General features: G+C 33.8%; 1 protein-coding gene across 3 annotated transcripts in view; it reads left to right on the forward strand.

The window, feature by feature from the left end:
• Window positions 1-19,125, forward strand: part of LOC111509614 (galactosylgalactosylxylosylprotein 3-beta-glucuronosyltransferase P) — a 126,079-nt gene that overhangs the window by 10,664 nt on the left and 96,290 nt on the right. Inside the window, exon 1 of one of the 3 annotated variants that reach the window (XM_023165387.2) lies at window positions 9,746-9,893. The exons of the other annotated variants lie outside the window; for them this stretch is intronic. The gene's annotated coding sequence lies outside the window, so the exon portion shown is untranslated. Of the gene's footprint in view, window positions 1-9,745; window positions 9,894-19,125 lie in introns of those variants that run through there. 3 annotated transcript variants of the gene reach the window in all.

Genomic DNA, 19,125 nt, shown 5'->3' on the forward strand with positions numbered 1-19,125 from the left:
AAAAAATACTGCACCTGGTGGCATTGAAAATCGTTGTGTAAAAACTGAGAGTCTTTTCCTCTATCCAATAGATGAAACTGAACTCTTGGAAATAATTAAATTCGCATGTTCGAAAAATTCCAGTGGGGTTGATCAATTGCCAGGCAATGTTTTATTAAAGGCTGCTTCGAAAATAATGGAACCTCTGATTTATCTAATCAATTTATCTTTCTCTGAAGGGATTTTTCCTTCTCGGCTTAAGCAAGCAATGGTCGTCCCAGTCCATAAAGAAGCGATAAGCATGTAATGTCAAACTATAGAGGTATTGCTTTACTATCTCCATTTTCGAAAATATTTGAAAAATCATATCAAAACAGACTTGTGTCCTTTTTAAATAAATACAATATCGTATCTGACAACCAATATGGGTTTCAAGTAGGCTTGTCAACCCAGGATGCCATCCTTTCTCTACATAATCATATATTATCAAACTTCGACAACGGTGAAAAATCACTTAGTGTTCTTTTCGACTTGACACGGGCGTTTGATACCATACATCATGGTCTTCTTCTTGATAAACTGTTTGACATGGGCGTCCGTGGTCCAAGTCTGAAATGGATTGAAACCTATTCAACTGGTCGTAAAGTTAGGCTTCAGACTGGGTCATTTGTCTCTGAATCTCGAAACGTTGTTACAGGTGTGCCCCAAGGTAGTGTTTTGGGGCCTACACTATTTATTTTATTTGTTAATGACCTTTCAAAAATTAATCATCCACAGTGCTCTATACAATTTGCTGATGACACATCTTTTACTGTCAGTGGTTCGGAATGTGAATTGTCAGTAATAGCAAATGATGCTGTATCCAACATGCAAAATTATTGTTCTAAAAATGGCTTGATTCCAAATAATCTTAAAACCAACACAATTCTCTTTACAATTCAGGAAACTGATTGTAGTGTATTGGTTAGGTCTGAGATTAAAAGTATTGAACAGGTAAACTATAAAAAATTTTTAGGAGTTTTTATTGATTCCCAACTCAATTGGAATCATCATGTTGATTTCATACTGAAGAAATTAGCGACACACTGTTTCGTTATATGGAATCTGCGTAATTTTTTGTCTATTGAAATTCTTGAAAGTTACTATTATGCATATGTTTACTCGGCCCTCAATTACTGTATTATTTGTTTTGGCAACTGCAATAGAATCAGTGACTTATTAATTTTCCAGAAAAAGATTATTAGAACAATTTGTTTTAAAAAACCACTCGATTCCTGTAAACCACTTTTTGCAAAGTTGAATATATTAACTGTTACTTGCAAGTATATTCTTAATTGCGTAATCAACGTTAAATCAAATTGCTCCAAGTTTCAGAACAGAGATGATACATGTCTTCTTTCGGGCTTCACCCTAGTCATAAGTTAGCCAAGGTCACTAATGGACCTCACATCATGTCAATAAAACTGTACAACAAGCTCCCAATATCCATTAAAAAAATAACTAGTGTAAAGCTCTTTAAACAAAAAGTTCGGAAACTATTATGTGAAAAGGTATTTTATTCGCTTGATGAATTTTTTCAGTCTGATTTGGAATTTTAAATTTTAATTTTTGTATCCCTTTTATGGTCTAAATGTTATATAGTATATCTTATAATTATGTTGTTTTATGATTGTGAACTCATTGTAATTGTACTGAGTAATGTGACTTTTTCCATGCCTTCCCTAGGTCTACGGAAATAAAGATTTTTTGATTTTGATTTTTGATTTTGAACACTATAAGTAACAGTTTTGGTATGACTCATAATTCCATCGGTACTGACTCTCTGTTCTCGGTCACATAAATAGCTTTCGGAAATGTAAGATTTCCCGCATATTCCACAGTTCTGTAATTTTGTATGACTGACGGTATCAAAAGCTTTGGAAAGATCAACAAAGATGCACATCGCTGGAAATTTTTTTCGAAAGCTTCATAAATGAAAGTTGTTAGATTTTGTATTGCATCTTCCGTTAATCTTCCCTCACTGAATTCGTATTGCTGATCTATTATACGTTTGATTTTCTCTATTGTGAATATAATATATAATGGAAATGATAACTTCATGCAACTCTGTGTTTTCGTCACCAACAACAAACATGACAGTTCCTAATCCTAATCCACTTGTCATCATATTTGTAATATATTAACATTATTATTATTTCCATTGTTTGTTGGTTTTCGGAGTAGATAAGAAGTGTAACTTTTTATGTTTAAGTTTTTATTTAAATAAAAAAACTCTATCGAATGGCGTTTTGTGCCGAGACAGTGGATTTTGGGATTTCAAGAAATAAAGATTTGAATATCAAGAATATCAAGATAAAACAATATTTAATTAGATACAAATGTAACTGAGGTTGTTCATGCTTGTAGAAAGGTACCATTCCCTTCAAGGTCCAAACTAAAAGAAGTATCAAATGAACTTGAAAATATAGGTGTTGTGTCGAAAGTTAATTATGCAACGGACTGGGTTAAAAGTTTGATAAGAGTAGAAAAAAGAATGGATCTCTTAAATTATGCCTTGATCCAAAAGATCTCACTGGAGCTGTAAAAGAGGAATATTATATAATACCTTCTCAGGAAAATATAATTGCAACTTCTGAAATTATGAAACAACAACAAAAATTAATTAGCGCTCTGGGGCGACTTGATTGATTCCAGTGGCGCATTTGATGTTTCAGCTGCCGGAAAACCCGGAAAAACCTGCAGCACCACACCATCTGAAGATCTTGATCTTCCAATATCGTCTCTTCCGTAGAATGAAATGTAGGGTGTCTCCAGAGGACTCCAATGAATTCAAGATATCGCCAGAATATTTAGTGACACGACTATTGTCAAACTTAAACCAGTCCGTTTCGTCTTCGACCATTGCGTAATAATGACCAGATTCAACGCCAGAACCACGGTGAATGGTGAAAAATATTTTTCTGTTATTGACATGCGTTCGGGATTTTGGCAAACATCATTCGATCAAAGTAGTTCTGATTTGTGTGTTCAATACTCCATTCGAGAGGTACAAATGTTTGAGAAGGCCTTTCGGTATCAAATCTGCTTCAGAGGTATTTAAAAAAAAATTAGGCAAATATTTGGGGGAATTCAGGGGTCAATTTTTGATGACTTGAGAATATCTGGGGAAACAAAAGATGAATATTATCGAATTCTTCATGAGGTTTTGAAACAGCAAGTCGTCACAATATTACTTCCAATATATTCAATATTGTCAGTGAAATTCATGGGAAATATTATCAGCGAAAACGGTTTCAAAGTAGATCCAGATAAAGTGAGAGCAATAACTGAAATAGACTTGCATGAAAATGAAGAAGATTTGAGAAGGTTTTCAGAAACTGTAAATTACCTATCAAAATTATTTCCATATCATTCCGAAATCAATGCACCCTTACCTATACACCCTTACCTATATATTTGAGAATCTTAAAAATATACTTTGTAATACCCCAATATTGAGATATTATGATATTCATTTGCCTGTTGTAATTCAATGTGATGCAAGTAAAAATAGGTTGGTAATTTGTTTACTATCCAACAGCTTTGTGCTCTAGGTCATTAACACCATCTGAATACAATTTTGCACAAATTGGAAAAGAGTTATTGAGTATTGTATTCGGAGTAACAAAATTTCATCAATATGTGTATGAAAAAGAAATAACAATTGAAACAGACAACAAACCTCTAAAAACTATTCTTAAAAAAGAAATTGGTTGTGTCATAAGTAGATTTCAAATTATTGAAATATAATCTGAATACAAAATACATTCCTTGGTAATGCATGTATAGTTAGTCAACATTAAAATGATAATTTCGAGAATTTCAACTTTTGGAAACAATATATAGGGTGCTCGATGAAACTGGTCAAGTTTCATTCATTTTCAAACAGATAAAATTCAAATTTTTCGACTAGAACACCCTGTATTTTTTCATTTGTATGAAATGTATCAACATTTCACTACATTTTTTATCAGAGCTATACTATACGAAAATAGGTATTTTACAAATCATACCCAGTTCAATTAATTGTTTTACTTAAAAAAATCACAAAATCCAAATATTTTCAATATGTACAATAACGCCAATATTCTTTATTGAAAAGAGAAGTCTAAAAGATATTCGAAATAGCGGCCATTTTCTGCAACACATAATGTCAGTCTTTTTTTAAACAAGTTATCTACACGTTCCAGCATATCCTCTGGAATTTCCTTGAAAGCTCTAGGGATTCTTCGTTTCATGTCTTCTATAGATTTTGGAGGAGTTCGGTAGACAATCCATTTGATATACCCCCATAAAAAAATCCATTTTGGTCAGGTCAGGTGATCTGAGTGGCCACGCCACAGGCTCATCCCTACAAATCCATTTTTTATTGAAATGATCGTTGAGGTATTCCCTTACCTCAGTTTCAAAATGTGGTGGTGCACTGTCTTGTTGTAGCCACATTCTAAGTCTTGTTCCAGAGGGAACCCCGTCCAATGAATTTGAAAACTCATGGCGAAGAAATCTTTCATATTTTCCTCCACTGAGATGCTCATCCAAAAAAGCACAGACTGATAATACCCCAAACATTCAGTGACCAACGCTGTTAATGGTTCGGGCAACGAACATCAGAAAATAACACGAAATCGAAAATTTATTTTCCTGATTGGTCTTTTACAAGCCCCATTGGCAAAATTGAACACGTTTTTCAGAATATCTTGCTTTTGACTCTTGCATCAATTGCAAGGGGATGAAATTAGCTTGCTCGTATCATTCGAGGCACGCTGGTTTGAGAAAATTTATTTCTCTGATCCGGTCTCGGGTACTCACATGGGGATTTTCAACAAGGTGAACAGCAATTTGAAATGTATTCTCTCCATTTGTTACAGGGCAGACACGTTCGAACTTCTTGTGATTGACAGTTCTTTCAAATCTTGTTTTTCGAGTCTTCCATCTGATGGTCTTTTTTTTGGAAACTTCTCTTCGTAAATCCTAGATGCAAGGAGGCAGTTTCCGTCACTTTCTCCCAAAGCATAGACCATTTGCACTATATCTTCCAATACGTAATTCATAATCTATACGCGAAAGTAACTTCAACACATGGCGTTATTGACAAATTCCGAAATTCATTTTTTGATGTCATTCATGGATAACTGGATTTTTAAAGAAAAAAGCAGTATTAAAATTCTTTGGGTTTTTTACGCATTTCTTGCCGTTGAAACTACTGATAACTATCACTAGATGGTATAGTCTATCCATTTACAATTGGAACGGCAATAAAAATAAGAGCACTACGAGGGGTGTTCATAATAACTGCCCGGCAAATGGGAAATGTATATACTACCAGTGCTTTTATGTTCAAAGCGTCCCTGGTACAGTCATAAACATTTCATGCATAGTTAGTAAACGTGCCATCAAATGTAGTTGAGGAATAAAGGCTCGGCTAGCTGGACTGGCTGAATACTAATTTTTTGTCCGTTTCACAATATTTCTTTATCAGTGCCGTGTGTTCGTGGGGTTAGGTGAGGTAGTGAGTGGTTTTGCAAATCGATTTCTGAAAACTTTTTCTAGAGATCAATTACCCTAACACCAAACTGATATTTTTGCACTCAACGCGCGTCAAGTACAGAAATATCAGTTTGGTGTTAGGGTAATTGATCTCTAGAAGAAGTTTTTAACTTTTACACCATCGTTTGAACCGATTTTTGTGAAAATCTTAGTGTTTTTGGGTACTTTCATCAATATGGCTTTCTGGAGACCTTCTGAAACAAATAATAACATAACGTGTGAGGAGTCTGTGTCAATCGACAGGGATCCGGAATTTTAATATTCGAATAAGGAATTACATGTTCAAGTTCAGCGAGTAATTTTAAATATTCATGAATGCTTGAAGAAGAAAAACTGTCACACTTCACAGAATGCTATTGTGAATAGAATATGCGAGTTAACGAAACTATCTCGTTCGACAGTTCTTCGAGTCATTGAAATAGGGGATGTCATTGACCATGCAATGAAACGAAAACAAAGGAATAAAAAATTCGCAAACGTTGATGGTGCTACAAAAGATGTGATTCGGCGAACAATTTATGGTATATACAAAAAAAATGAAGTACCAACCTTGGAAATGATTTGGTATAAATTACTCGACTATCCCGATTACAATTACAAATCTTCAGAAACTCTATGAGGTGTCTTATTGTCTTGTGGTTTCCAATATAAAAAATTGAACAATCGGATTGTCATAATGGAATCGACACGCATTGTTCAACTCCGACAAGAATATTTGAGGCGAATGAAAAGCTACCGAGAATCCAGCAGACATATGATCTACTTCGACCAAACTTGGTTTGACACCCATGATGTTGTCAAATATGGCTGGGTAGACGAAACCAAGTATTATGCTTTGAACACACCTTCTTCAAGGGGGAAATGTGTTATAATTTTGCATGCCGGGAATTTTCAATTTTTTTCAATTCAATTTTATTTTCAATTCGATATAACAAGATACTACATAAAAAACATTATTATAACAGTTATCCTTTATTATCCCAAGGGTTCTCCTAAGCACTCGAGGCGCTTGTTTTGTGCATCCCCTTGGAATAATTTAGGATTTTCATTAGATAAATAAAATGAATGGTAATTATATTAAACAAATACAGATATCAAAGAAACTATACATTCTATCTAGTTGAATTCTTGTAGGATATGATAAAATTAACTCAATGAATAATTCTCCTTCCTTTGGGATTATTTTTTTTAAATTTTACCTTATTTTCTCTTCTTTGTTTCGCCTTCTCTAATTTATGATTCAGGATCTGGTTCATTTTTTTTCTCTAATCTTACATTTCACTCTTCGGAGCGGTTGATGTGGCAAGGGTCCATGTCTTATTCATATTTATGTGGTTTGTTCATATGAAGTTATATACAAACACAAATTACACACGTATAGACATATAATATATCAATCTTCATCCATGTACACAACTGACTTTTAATCAACCATTTATATTTTTCATAGTAACTTCACTAGTGATAGATAGTTAAGGTTGATGAATTGTTTTATACCAGTTTTATATTTGTTAAATGAGTTTTCTTTCAAACTGCGATCTAGTAAATTGTAAAATTTAGGACCGAAATAGAAAATTGTTTGTTGTGTATTGAGTTTTTTCAAACATGGGAATTACTACATTTAAATTTTCGATAGATCCAGTATTTTTTATCTTATCGCTATAGTAAATATGTTTATTATTATACATTCATATAAGACACTGATAAATATATATATGTTATATAACTTGGTTTCTTTATAGAGCTGTTCTGTTGAGTAGAGTTTTTTTTCCTGAGAATTATTTTAATTATGGTATTTTGCATGGCTTGGAGGCTGTACAGGTTGCAGTCAAGTGTGCCACCCCACCCGGAGATACAATACCTAATAACCGATTCTGCTAAAGATCTATATACCGTCATTGAATTTTTAATGTTTAACATTTCTCTCAAATTATACATTTTGTGAGTGAGCTGGCGGAGTCGCTTTGTAACATATATGGTATGTTCGTCCCATCTCATATGCTGATCCAGAACTACACCAAGATATTTTAACTTTGACTCTTTTTTTATCGTAGGGCAATCACATTACTTTATTTGTGGACATTTGTGCAATGAAAGTGGTTTCGTACCTAACGCTTTGCTTCTGTCGGCCAAAAATATAAAAGATTCGTCTGCTGATTACCACGAAGATATGACTGCGGCTTTATTCGAAACCTGGTTCAGTGAGCAGCTTCTCCCAAATATTCCTCCAAACTCGGTTATTGTTATGGATAACGCTCCGTATCATTCTTGGTTATTGACTACAATACCAAACAATAACACAAAGAAAAGCAGATATTGTTGATTTCATGCGAAATCATGACATGGAAATACCCGAAAAGATTCCAATGAAAAAGATATTACTGGCGACCATAAAACAACGTAATTTCAAAAAAGAGTATATTATTGATTCGATGTGTGAAACACGTGGTCATATTCTCTTACGTTTGCCTCCATACTATTGTGTGTTCAATCCAATTGAAATGGTTTGGGCCACAATGAAAGAAAGCTTGCGGAAATGTAATCAGTCACCGACTTTGAATGCTGTGGTGCTTGACAATATAAGGCGAGTGGTGAATGAAGTAGGTAATAGTGATGTGTGGAAGAACTGTGTGGCCCACGTTATAAAAGAAGATAACAAATATTATGTGCAAAGTTCCATAAATCCGATCGTTATTAAACCAGATGATGATTCCACCTCATCCGAATATAGCGAAGAAGCATTTTGATTTTTCTAGCAATTTTGTTGGCTTCTATTATTTTGTAAATATATGTTTGAAGAGAATTCGGTATGATTATTTGTGTTTTCATTGTATTTTAGAGTTTTCGACTCGGAAATCAACTACCTTAAATTTCGAAGTTTTTCATAATTACTCATGGTGGAAAAATTCAGTTGAGTTAACTTTTTCATGGGGTGATCAATTGCTATGATTGTAATAATAAGTAACTGAAAAACTACCACTGAAAAATAATATGCAAACGCCTATGTCAAGGCGGGAATTCCTTCTCTGTGCTGTTCCAATTGGTATTGGTAATACTTTATGAAAAATGCTAATGTACTAGCGATTAGTTTGGATATTCGAAAAACAAATTTGAGTGAGTGAACGTAAGAAAATACATTATTTTTGTGGTTAAAGCAATTAATAAAACTGGGTATAATTGGTAAAATGTCAGTTTTTCGTATAGAATAACTCCGATAAAAAAATGTAGTGAAATGGTTAAGCATTTCATACATATGGAAAAACACAGGGTGTTGCATTTGAAAAAAATGAATTATATTTTTTGAAAATGAATGAAATTTGAGCGGTTTTACCGAGCACTCTATAAAATGTTTCTGAAAGTTGAGATTTGCAAAATCATAATAGTGTTCCTATTAACTGTTCCTATTCCATTTAATTTCTGTAGACATGTGGGTGGTGAATTAAAAAAAATATAGCCTGCAAAATAGGTTTCTCTGGAATAACTTGGCAATGACGCGATGGAAATTCGGAAACCAAAGTTTCTTAGGGAGTTGAAAAATATGGAATCAAAGGACGTATTCATATACTGGGTGTTTTAAAAAAAATGTATAACTTTGGTTGACCACGCTCGACCCAGTATGCGAGAAAATAATTTTGAAAGATAGTATTCATCGATATGACTGTAAAAAACTGAGCAGTTCAAAAAATTGTTTCCTCTGATAGCAATGGACGGAGATAATCTTGTTATTGCCGATACGTTGTCAAGGGCTTATTTGAAGGATCTTATCGCTGCCACCATGTTAAATATTTGATTTTTTATTGTAAATATAATATATAATGGAAACAATAACTTCTACAACTACAGCTAAATCATACAACTTGATGTTTTCGTCTCTAACAACAAACATGACAGTTCCTAACCCTAATACATGAATCTATTCATCATGAAAACTATAATTATTTAATATATCACATGATCAGATATTAATTTGAATTTCCTAATAAAATCTACTGATCTTATTTTCACATACTATATAAACATCCGATCTTCCCGGGAAAAGAACAACATTTATACTTCCTTTTTGTAATGTTCAATAGATATCTCGATAGGACACGCCATACACGAAAATAGTTTCAAGGTTATCTTCGTAGACGCTGTTCAAAAGAATTTTATTATTCATCTTAATCTAAATCCCTTCAAATTGTTCCTTATCATATCAAAAAATTATCATATTCGTTCAACAGTTGGGTGTGTGCCTAGTTTAACGTCGTTACCAAAAACCAAAGTTTGTTTCAAGCGAATAATGGAAATCAATTATTGGGATGAAACTGACATTTGTGTTTTTCTAGGTGAGAATACTTTGATATACGACAAGAAATGTTCGGGATGTGAATCAAATACCTGCATTGCAATTTTTTGATGCATTTACCACTATTCTCAACAGATCAGCCAAATTTTAATGTTAAGTTTTTAATAGTATTACTCTCAATATGAATAACTCCATATTCATTCAGGAAGGTTATATGAAGAAGTTTTTTTTCATTTTCATTCTGCTCTTGCTATTCCTAATGTGTATGTTGGATACATATTTAATGAAATTTCAACAAATTCAATCGTTACCGTGCTGATGCAAATATTCAACAAATCCTTTTTTGAACAAAAAAAAACAAATGGATTTTTCGAAAGACATGATGTTGTTTTTCAGTAAATCAACTGTATAGTCTGAAGATGGTAAAGATAGAATAAGTCGGGTTAAGATTTCTACAACTTTGGGGTGATTTTGAAGCTGAAGATGTTTATGAGTCTACTTTGAACTGTAAAACCTTGACATTTGATCGAACTTGGCATACTATTTTTCATCTTTGTTTGCTCATGCGACGTTTTTTCTGGTTAAACTTCAGCAATTTTGGAACGAACTTCGCTGCCACATGCTTCATGCTCAAAATTTCCGACATAATTGCATGGCATGAGCCAACCGATAGGACGATATTCTCAGCAACTTCTTTAATAGTGATTCAATGATTCTCAATAACAGTTTTGTTCACATTCTCAACATTTTCGTCGGTTGTTGGTGTTCTGACGCGATTAAGGCGATCGTCGTCATTCAAAACTTCTCGACTTTCTGTAAAAAGCTTGTACATTTTTCTGACTCAACGGTACAACCACCGTATGCCACTGTCAACGTTTCAAGTGTTTTGGAACACTCAATTCCATTCTTCACACAAAATCTGCGGCCAATTCTTTGATACATTTTTTTTGATAGCAGAAAATCGCCGGACACCCGAAACACTTGTAACTTTCATGCCTGTCACTAACAAACTTAACATGCTAAACTGTTGAAACTGTGAATATTCGATTCTCATCATTCGGATCTCGGAAACTATGAGAGATACGTAGAAGGTTAAATAAGGCAAAGTTGCGCATTTACCTGACTAACAATATGCCGTTGAGAAAGTTCTGAAATTACGAGTATATCTGGAAAATTTCGGAAAATGGTGTGATCGTTACGATAAATTGCTACAACTTAAAGTTGCGTGTAAAGCCCCCTTTGATCATGTAGTCGGATAGTCAAGGTACAAGATTCCCACCTTGATACCCGCGACTACCTTCCCATATGAGGGTTTCTGCATGTCAGTTACACCTGACGATGCCTTAGATTCAATCGTGCAGGACTTTTTCGCCTCTGGTTTTGGTGAATCATCACTTGAGCGCAAATGTTTGCTAACCTGCTCATGGGGAGTTAGTTCCTCCACGTGAGACAGATTCTGCGTACGCCGCTCAAGAATTTGGTGCAAGGCGGTTTCATAAGGTACCCCGCTCTTGAGGAGACGACACAATCATTTCTTGGCTGCACCACCAATCCTTTTTTTCAAGGTTCAGTTATTGGATCAGGAGTTGGAGAGTTGAGAAGCTCTCGCTACTGATCTAAATTTACAAGGAGTTCAGTTGGAGTCGTAAGCTCGACATCAATCTCCTCTGTAGACTCAGCGCCAAAAAGAATTTTCAAGTTTACTCTGTCCATAAAAGTCCCACGAGTAGCTAGGTAAAGAAGGTCAATCACGGCGGCAGAGACCGGCATTACCGTGACAAGGCGATGCTACGACGAGAGGACGCCCGGTATCTCGAAGGTTCCGTAGAGACCGCTGATAAGCTCAGAGTCATTCATCCTCTCAGCACGGATACATACATCTTAGGATTAAGCCAGGGTTGGGATGTCATTCAGTTAGAGAATAACAGAACCACAAGTGATTTTGCCATTCCCGTATCCAGCGAGGTTACGTGGAAGCAGGCATCCCAAGACAATGCACTAGCCAAAAAAAAAAAAGCACGCACAGTGGTTCAGGCAGTGAAAGATGAATAACGACAGCCAACCCGCCGTACCAACATGAACAAAATCGCTAATCGAATATACGTAGCCCGCGAAATTTGAACACTTTACGTCAATTTTTGAACAGTCTAAGTATACAGGGTATATCTTGACGAATTAACGCGATCTATATATATATAGAAAACTGAAAGTAGGACAATTCTGAAAATTGATAGGATGGATGAAAAACTAATGGAAAATTCAACTGAAATATTTTCGTTGAGGTGACGTTTCGGGTTTCACCGGAAGTGACGTCATCTTTGTTATTTTGAATTCGTCCCATGATTTAGATTCTAACTCATGTATCATACCCTATACCCAAAATGAACCGTTTTCCAGTTATTCGAGTTTTTTTAGAAAAAGTGACAGATGCAGCCTCTCGAACATACGTCATTTTTATGTTAATTAACATTTTTAAAAATATACAGCTAGTGAATCGGGATGAATGAAGGTTTGAACGGATCACGCATCATTTTCATGTCCACTGAATTATCCACAGGGTGCGCAAAAATTAGGGTCCAATGAGAAAAATTAAAAATCTCAACTTTCTCAAACGGGAACCCCCATTTTTTCCTCAAGTTTCAATTCTATCATGAAAATAAGCTCTAGTTATGATACACTTCCCTATACCCAAAACTTATAATTTTGGTGATATTCCGCAATAGAAGTTATTATCACGTGAGGATTTACGTTTTTACCCCTCAATTTTGTCCGATAAAATCTCTCTGTTGCCTAGTTTACATTGAATATCTCATGAAAAATAATCCCATATTCAAGACAAAAATCATGATTAGAATAAACAACAATTCCAAATTTTGCTTCAATGCTAAACAAGAACATGTGACACTTTTGTCAACCGCCTTTTTTTTGCAACAAATGTTCAAATACATTGCATCCAACTTCTAAGCATTTCACACTTCTCCGTATGACGTCTCCTATCATGTCCGGTGGAATAGAGTTGAAAGCAGTACGAACTCTCTGCTGAAAATCTTCTTTTGTTGTTGGCGTATTAGAATACACCTCGTTTTTTATATAACCCCAAATACAAAAATCCATTGAAGTTGAATCGGGCGATCGCGGTGGCCATAATTGAGGACCGTCGGTTCCAAACCACTGGTTTCTTCCAAATACATATGTTTACCTGAAAATAAAAATACCTGTTGATCTGTTATGTATTTTCTAGATGCTATGAATGTTTACTACATAGCTACCTTGATGCCATTTTCTTGAGTAATGTATTTTATTTTTTTTAAATCGATGAAACAATACGATTCCGATACTTTTCAACTAACCATTTGAATTTTCGTCATAGAAGTGAAGCCTATCTATTGCGTCGTCTTTAACAGCGCAGTAAACATTGAAATTCCAACGGTCTTGAAATTGACGTTCCCGAACTGAATGCGGGTTTGTATCGCTTCAGTAGTGATAATTCCGCTTGTTGAATATCACATTTTTGGTAAATTTCGTTTCATCGCTCCATATAATATTCCTTAAAAATTGGTCATTTTCTTGATTTTTCATAATGAAGAACTCCGCAAAGTTAATTCTTCTCTTATAATCGGATAGCTTCAGGCCATGTACTAAAGTATGAGAATATGGATGCCATTTATGTTTTGCTAATATTCTGTGCATGGACATTTTATTCAATCCCAAATCTCGTGCCGCATCTTTCAAAAATGCTTCTGGAAAAGCAGTGAAGTACCCAAGCACTGTAATCGCATTATCTTCATTGTCAACCACCATTTTAGTTTTGATAATTTTCCTTTCGAATGATCCAAAGTTCGTAAGATTGAAGATTAATCTTCTAATGGTATCTGGAAATGGTTTCGGTTTTTCGGGATACCTTGTAGCATAAGCATCACATGTTCTTGTTAACACCTCATTGCATTCGCCATAAATCACCAACAAGTTGAAGAAATCGTGATTATTATAACCAGCACGAGCCATATTGACAATAAACAACTTTATTTCATTTGTCACCGAACATTGTGTTGAAAGACGGAATGTATGTAAATATAATGTAATATCTCCAAAATTATAAGCCAAAATTATAAGTTTTGGGTATAGGGAAGTGTATCATAACTAGGGCTTATTTTCATGATGGAATTGAACCTTGAGGAAAAAAATGGAGATTACCATTTGAAAAAGTTGAGATTTTCAATTTTTCTCATTCACTTATTGGACCCTAGTTTTTGCGCACCATGTGCGTTATTCAGTGGACGCTGAAAATGATGCTTGATCCGTTCAACCTTCAGTTATCATGATTCACTAGCTGCATATTTTTAAAAATGTTGATTCACATAAAAATGACGTATGTTCAAGAGGCTGCATCTGTCACTTTTTCTAAAAAACTCGAATAACTGGAAAACGGCTCATTTTGGGTATAGGATATGATACATGAGTTAGAATCTGAATCATGGGAAGAATTCGAAAATGAGGTGAAATACAGGGCGTGCTATTAAAAATAACAAATATGACGTCACTTCCTGTGAAACCCGGAACGTCACCTCAACGATAATATTTCAGTTGAATTCTTCATTAGTTCTTCACCCATCCTATCGATTTTCAGAATCGCACTCCTCTCAGTTTTCTATATATAGATTGCGTTAACTCGTTAAGATATACCCTGTATATCTTAACATTCCTGTACGTTTTCAGCAAAATTTTAACATTCACCTTATTTTTTCATTAGACACGTATATGCAAGCATTTTCACGGGGCAAACATGAATGCATCGTTATTGAAATATTCGATATATAGTTTTGTGTGACCACTCCAACCACAATGTTCATTCATTCAGAAGTAACAAATAAGAATACACCTGATGTTACTTATATAATAACAACCATTATTGCAAAAAAATTGAGAAACTGTTTTAACGTTTAATATTATATTATCGATTATCTTCGCTCACCACAGCAACACTTCAAAAATTTGATTAAATAATAATAAGATATATATTTAACATTTTCAGGTACACATGGTATACATAAGACAGGTCAATATAAGAAACATAAGAGCTGAAAATCGAAGATAATTGTAGAAACATATAAAAATACAGCCACATTAATTTTTATAGTAATATAAAGAGAAAACTCACTTTTCTTTATGATTTAAAAATTAAATAAGTGAATAAAAATTTTTCCCAATAAAAAGGTCTTTGATTGTTCTTTAAAATTTTTGTGATCGGGAATATCTTTAATTTTTCCTGGAAGGTGGTTGAAAGCCATTGCTCCGGCATATCTTGGCGATTTTTTGTATTTCGTAAGATTAAAATCTCTATGCGTCTGCGTTCAATTATTTGCATGTGAATCTGAGGAATAGTTTTTTCATTTCAAAATCAGAGGAGTATTTTCACGAGAACATTATAATATCCCTAATTTTTCTACTCGATTGCAGGAAGCGATTCTTCTTTGATTGTCTATGGTGATGCCATTATAGTTATACCATTTTGAAAAAGAAATAATTCATCATACGATTTTTGATAAGCATTCGTTGAATAATATCACTCGAATGATAATTAAAACAGAGTAATGGAAATATCATGTACTTCACCTGCTAAACTGGTATTTTAAACTAAAAAATAGATAATAGTTAGTAATTTTCTCATAAGTGATAAGTCTAGTTGAAAAAATGTCAATTGAATTCTGTTATCAACTTTTTCATACATATGGATCAATCTTTAGGAAATAAATTACCCTAAACTGGAAACCAAACACCGAAAGTAGATACTTACTCTCCTCCACTATCAAAAGTAAACTCAACAATTGCGAATTGTGTTCTATTTTTTTCTGAGGAATATCAATTATTTCCGTCTTCATTAAAAGAAACAAATTATTTTTTCCAACATCGCTATCTGCTTTGAACAGATTTGCTACGGTCATTAAGTAAAAAGGTATAATTTTGCGATACTGAATTATATCGAATGTACAAAGTAGGTGAAATAAATATTTTTGTGAAGGTTTGTGGTATTGGCATATTCAATTTTCTTTTGTGAATTCATGGTTCGCATCCAGATATATCCGTATTGAGATTTAAAAAATTGGTAAGTTTTAAAAAATGATAACTCATAAGTGTATTGACAGTTTGAAATTCACTATACAGTGTGTAAAAGCCAAATGGAATAAATTCATTATTTCGGTTACTATACATATTTAAAAACAAAAATCTTGAAACACGTCAAATGTAAATTACAATTTGACATTCTTCAACGTAAAATTGCCACCCCTACCTTAACCCCCTTCGAATGACAGGTACAACCAATTTTTTAATGGGAAGTATAGGTTTGTGATATATCGTTTGAAAGGTCTCTTGATTCTTCATTTAAAAATGTTATCGCTTTCAAGTTTATTGTAACAAATAAGATAAAATAAATGAAAATCATGTGGTTACCGAAATTCGATAAAATACACTCAAAAACTAAAATGTAACGCAAAACGTAATGAAATGTAGAATACGAAAAAAAACTATAGATGTTAACGAAGTGGATGTTCAAAATGTTCACCGCGAACATTATTTATCATATCAGGCGTGACCGACCTAATCGCAAGCGTTATTCTTTCTTTAAAGTCATTCAAATCTGAAGGTTTAGTTTTGTACACATTGCTCTCAAAATATCCCCATAAAAAGAAATCTAATGATGAAAGATCAGGTGATCGCGCTGGCCATTCAATCAATCCTCGCCTCCCTATCCACCGATTGGGAAATGTTCTATCGAGGTATTGCCGGATATTAACTTGGGTAATGCGGTGGTGCTCCATCCTACTGAAACAATATCGTATTCACTGGAACTTAAGGGATTCCTGGATCAGGATATAAATTTGCTAAACTTGGCATGACATGATTTTAAAGTAGTTGCCCTCAATGAAAAAGGGAATAATGATATGGTTTTCTACAACCCTGCCCAAATATTAACCTTTTGAGGGTATTGCGCGTGTACACTCATCACCCTTCTGATTAATGAAGAAAAGAGAAATTAAATTTTCTATGTTTTATACCACTCTTATTTGTAACTAACGTTACTGCAGTTCCGTCCTATACGGATATTTTCAAACTGATACAATAAGTTTATTGTATAAGTTTGAAAATGTGGTATGATTTCGTGGTATGTTTTCCTACCACGTAGTAACGGCTACATCCATCAATTTATTGAAAGTCTTCTAATTAGATGATATTATCATCCAACATGTCCATTATTTGCTCACAAAAATGAGTTCTTTTTATCAAAATCGCTCTTGAGTAGGTATCATTTCATAGGGATGCAGTTTATTTTCTTTTAATATGTTTACTTCCGATGTATGGCTAACATTGAATGTAGTAGATGCCTGTCTTCTCGATGTATAGGGGTTTTTCTCAAACTCAAGCATCACATCTAATTTGAGTTCATCACTCATTGCATTGGCAGCTGCTTAATATATTTGCCCCTCATGACCAAGCTCGCGAAACTACTTCTCTATTTTGCTTATTGTTACATGAGATATGTGCAGTAAATTAATAAATTTCTCATGAAATAAGCGAGCTACTTCCTGTTGTGTTTGAGTTTTATCTCCGTAAGCAATCTTTTGTGAAACTGTTATTTTGCGCATTTTCTTCAATCTAACCATTTGTCAGACTTGAAGTTAACGAACCTCAAACTAAAATTGAAATACTGACAACTGATGTTGTAACATACAAAACAAGTTGACAAGGTGTTTTAAACTAACGTTGCCACGGATATTATTTACAGATTTTTAAAGGATACCATCTAAAATGAATATTGCTATGGTTTTTGATCACCTTCTTATTATCAATACCTCAACATGAAATAAGTTTTGAGTATATTGCAAAAAGTTTTGAGTGGATTTTATCGACTTTCAGTAACCACATTATTTTTATTCATTTTATCTTAATAGTTGCAAAACATTCGAAATCGATAACATTTTCGAATAAAGAATGAAGAGACCTTTCAAACAATATATCAGAAGCCTATACTTCCCATTTAAAAAAATTGGGGTTGTACCTGTCATTCGACGGGAGTTAAAGGTAGGGGTAGCATTTTTCCGTCGAAGTATGTCAAATTATGATTCAAATTCAACGTTTTTTGGGATTTTGTTAAAATATATACCGTAACCGAAATAATGAACTTATTTCATTTGGCTTTTACACACTGTATATTTACGTTAATATAAATAATCCTATCTGATCTATTTCATTTCAAGTATAAATACTTTTTCTGAGTTATCTAGATCGTAATATTCAGAGGGGGTCCTGGAAAAATCAAAATTATGTGTTATAATGACCCCTTCCTGATGCCTAATGCAAATACTCGGACAGAAAAATGACATTATATGATTACCGTTCAGCATATTCGCTGCGTAAAATAATTAAGGACTCCACTCCTGTGCGTGACATGTTTATTTTTTAAATAAGGTTTTTGGGGCTGCATGCATTTTCAATTTTTTTTTGTGAGAAAAGCTGTAATTATTCATTTATACAAAAATCCGGCTCGGGCGCCTATTGGCGTCCTACGCACATTACCAGAGTTTCAAGGATATATGCGGATGACGCCATATGGCGTTAGTGGGTGAAAATGGTCAAGTAGGAAAAAATACAACAACAAGTAAATGAAACATTTTTAAAAAAAATTGAATTGTATTACATTTGCCATTTTTGGTCAAAAACGTAATAAAATAACTTCGTTCAATTTTTTTGTGAAAAGGACTAAAACATGGCTCAACCGCTTCAATTTTACTAGGTACGTCTTTGGATACCATATATCCTATTCTATGTGGTATATCAGGCAAAATATTTTCAATCACAGCTAATTAAGTTCAATGTATAAGTTTTAAAATGTCCTTATAGGACGAAACTGCAGTAACGTTAGTTACAAATAAAAGTGGTAAAAAACATAGACAGTTTCAATCCTTTTCCTTCACTAATATTTTTATAATTTCAATTAAGTGGTAGAAATAATACCTAATAATCATTTTCATTTATTAACGTAATAAAAATTTTTAGAACGGGTAGAAACAGGTGATTTAGCTTGGGCACGTTTCGATTGATTTGAGCACTTCTTGAATATATTATTGAACGAGCAAGTAACGTCATTTCTCGCGAGTAGAATCCTATTTTTTCAATGACCCACTAGCTGACCCGGCGAACTTCGTATCGTTTCAGAATTGATAAATGTTGAGTTAAATTATTGACTGGAGTATATTACTCTATTTCAATTGTGT

Source organism: Leptinotarsa decemlineata, unplaced genomic scaffold (genome assembly GCF_025532065.1).
Source record: "Leptinotarsa decemlineata unplaced genomic scaffold, Ldec_3_MD MMD2_P_RNA_scaffold_2, whole genome shotgun sequence".
Taxonomy (NCBI): Eukaryota; Metazoa; Arthropoda; class Insecta; order Coleoptera; family Chrysomelidae; genus Leptinotarsa; species Leptinotarsa decemlineata.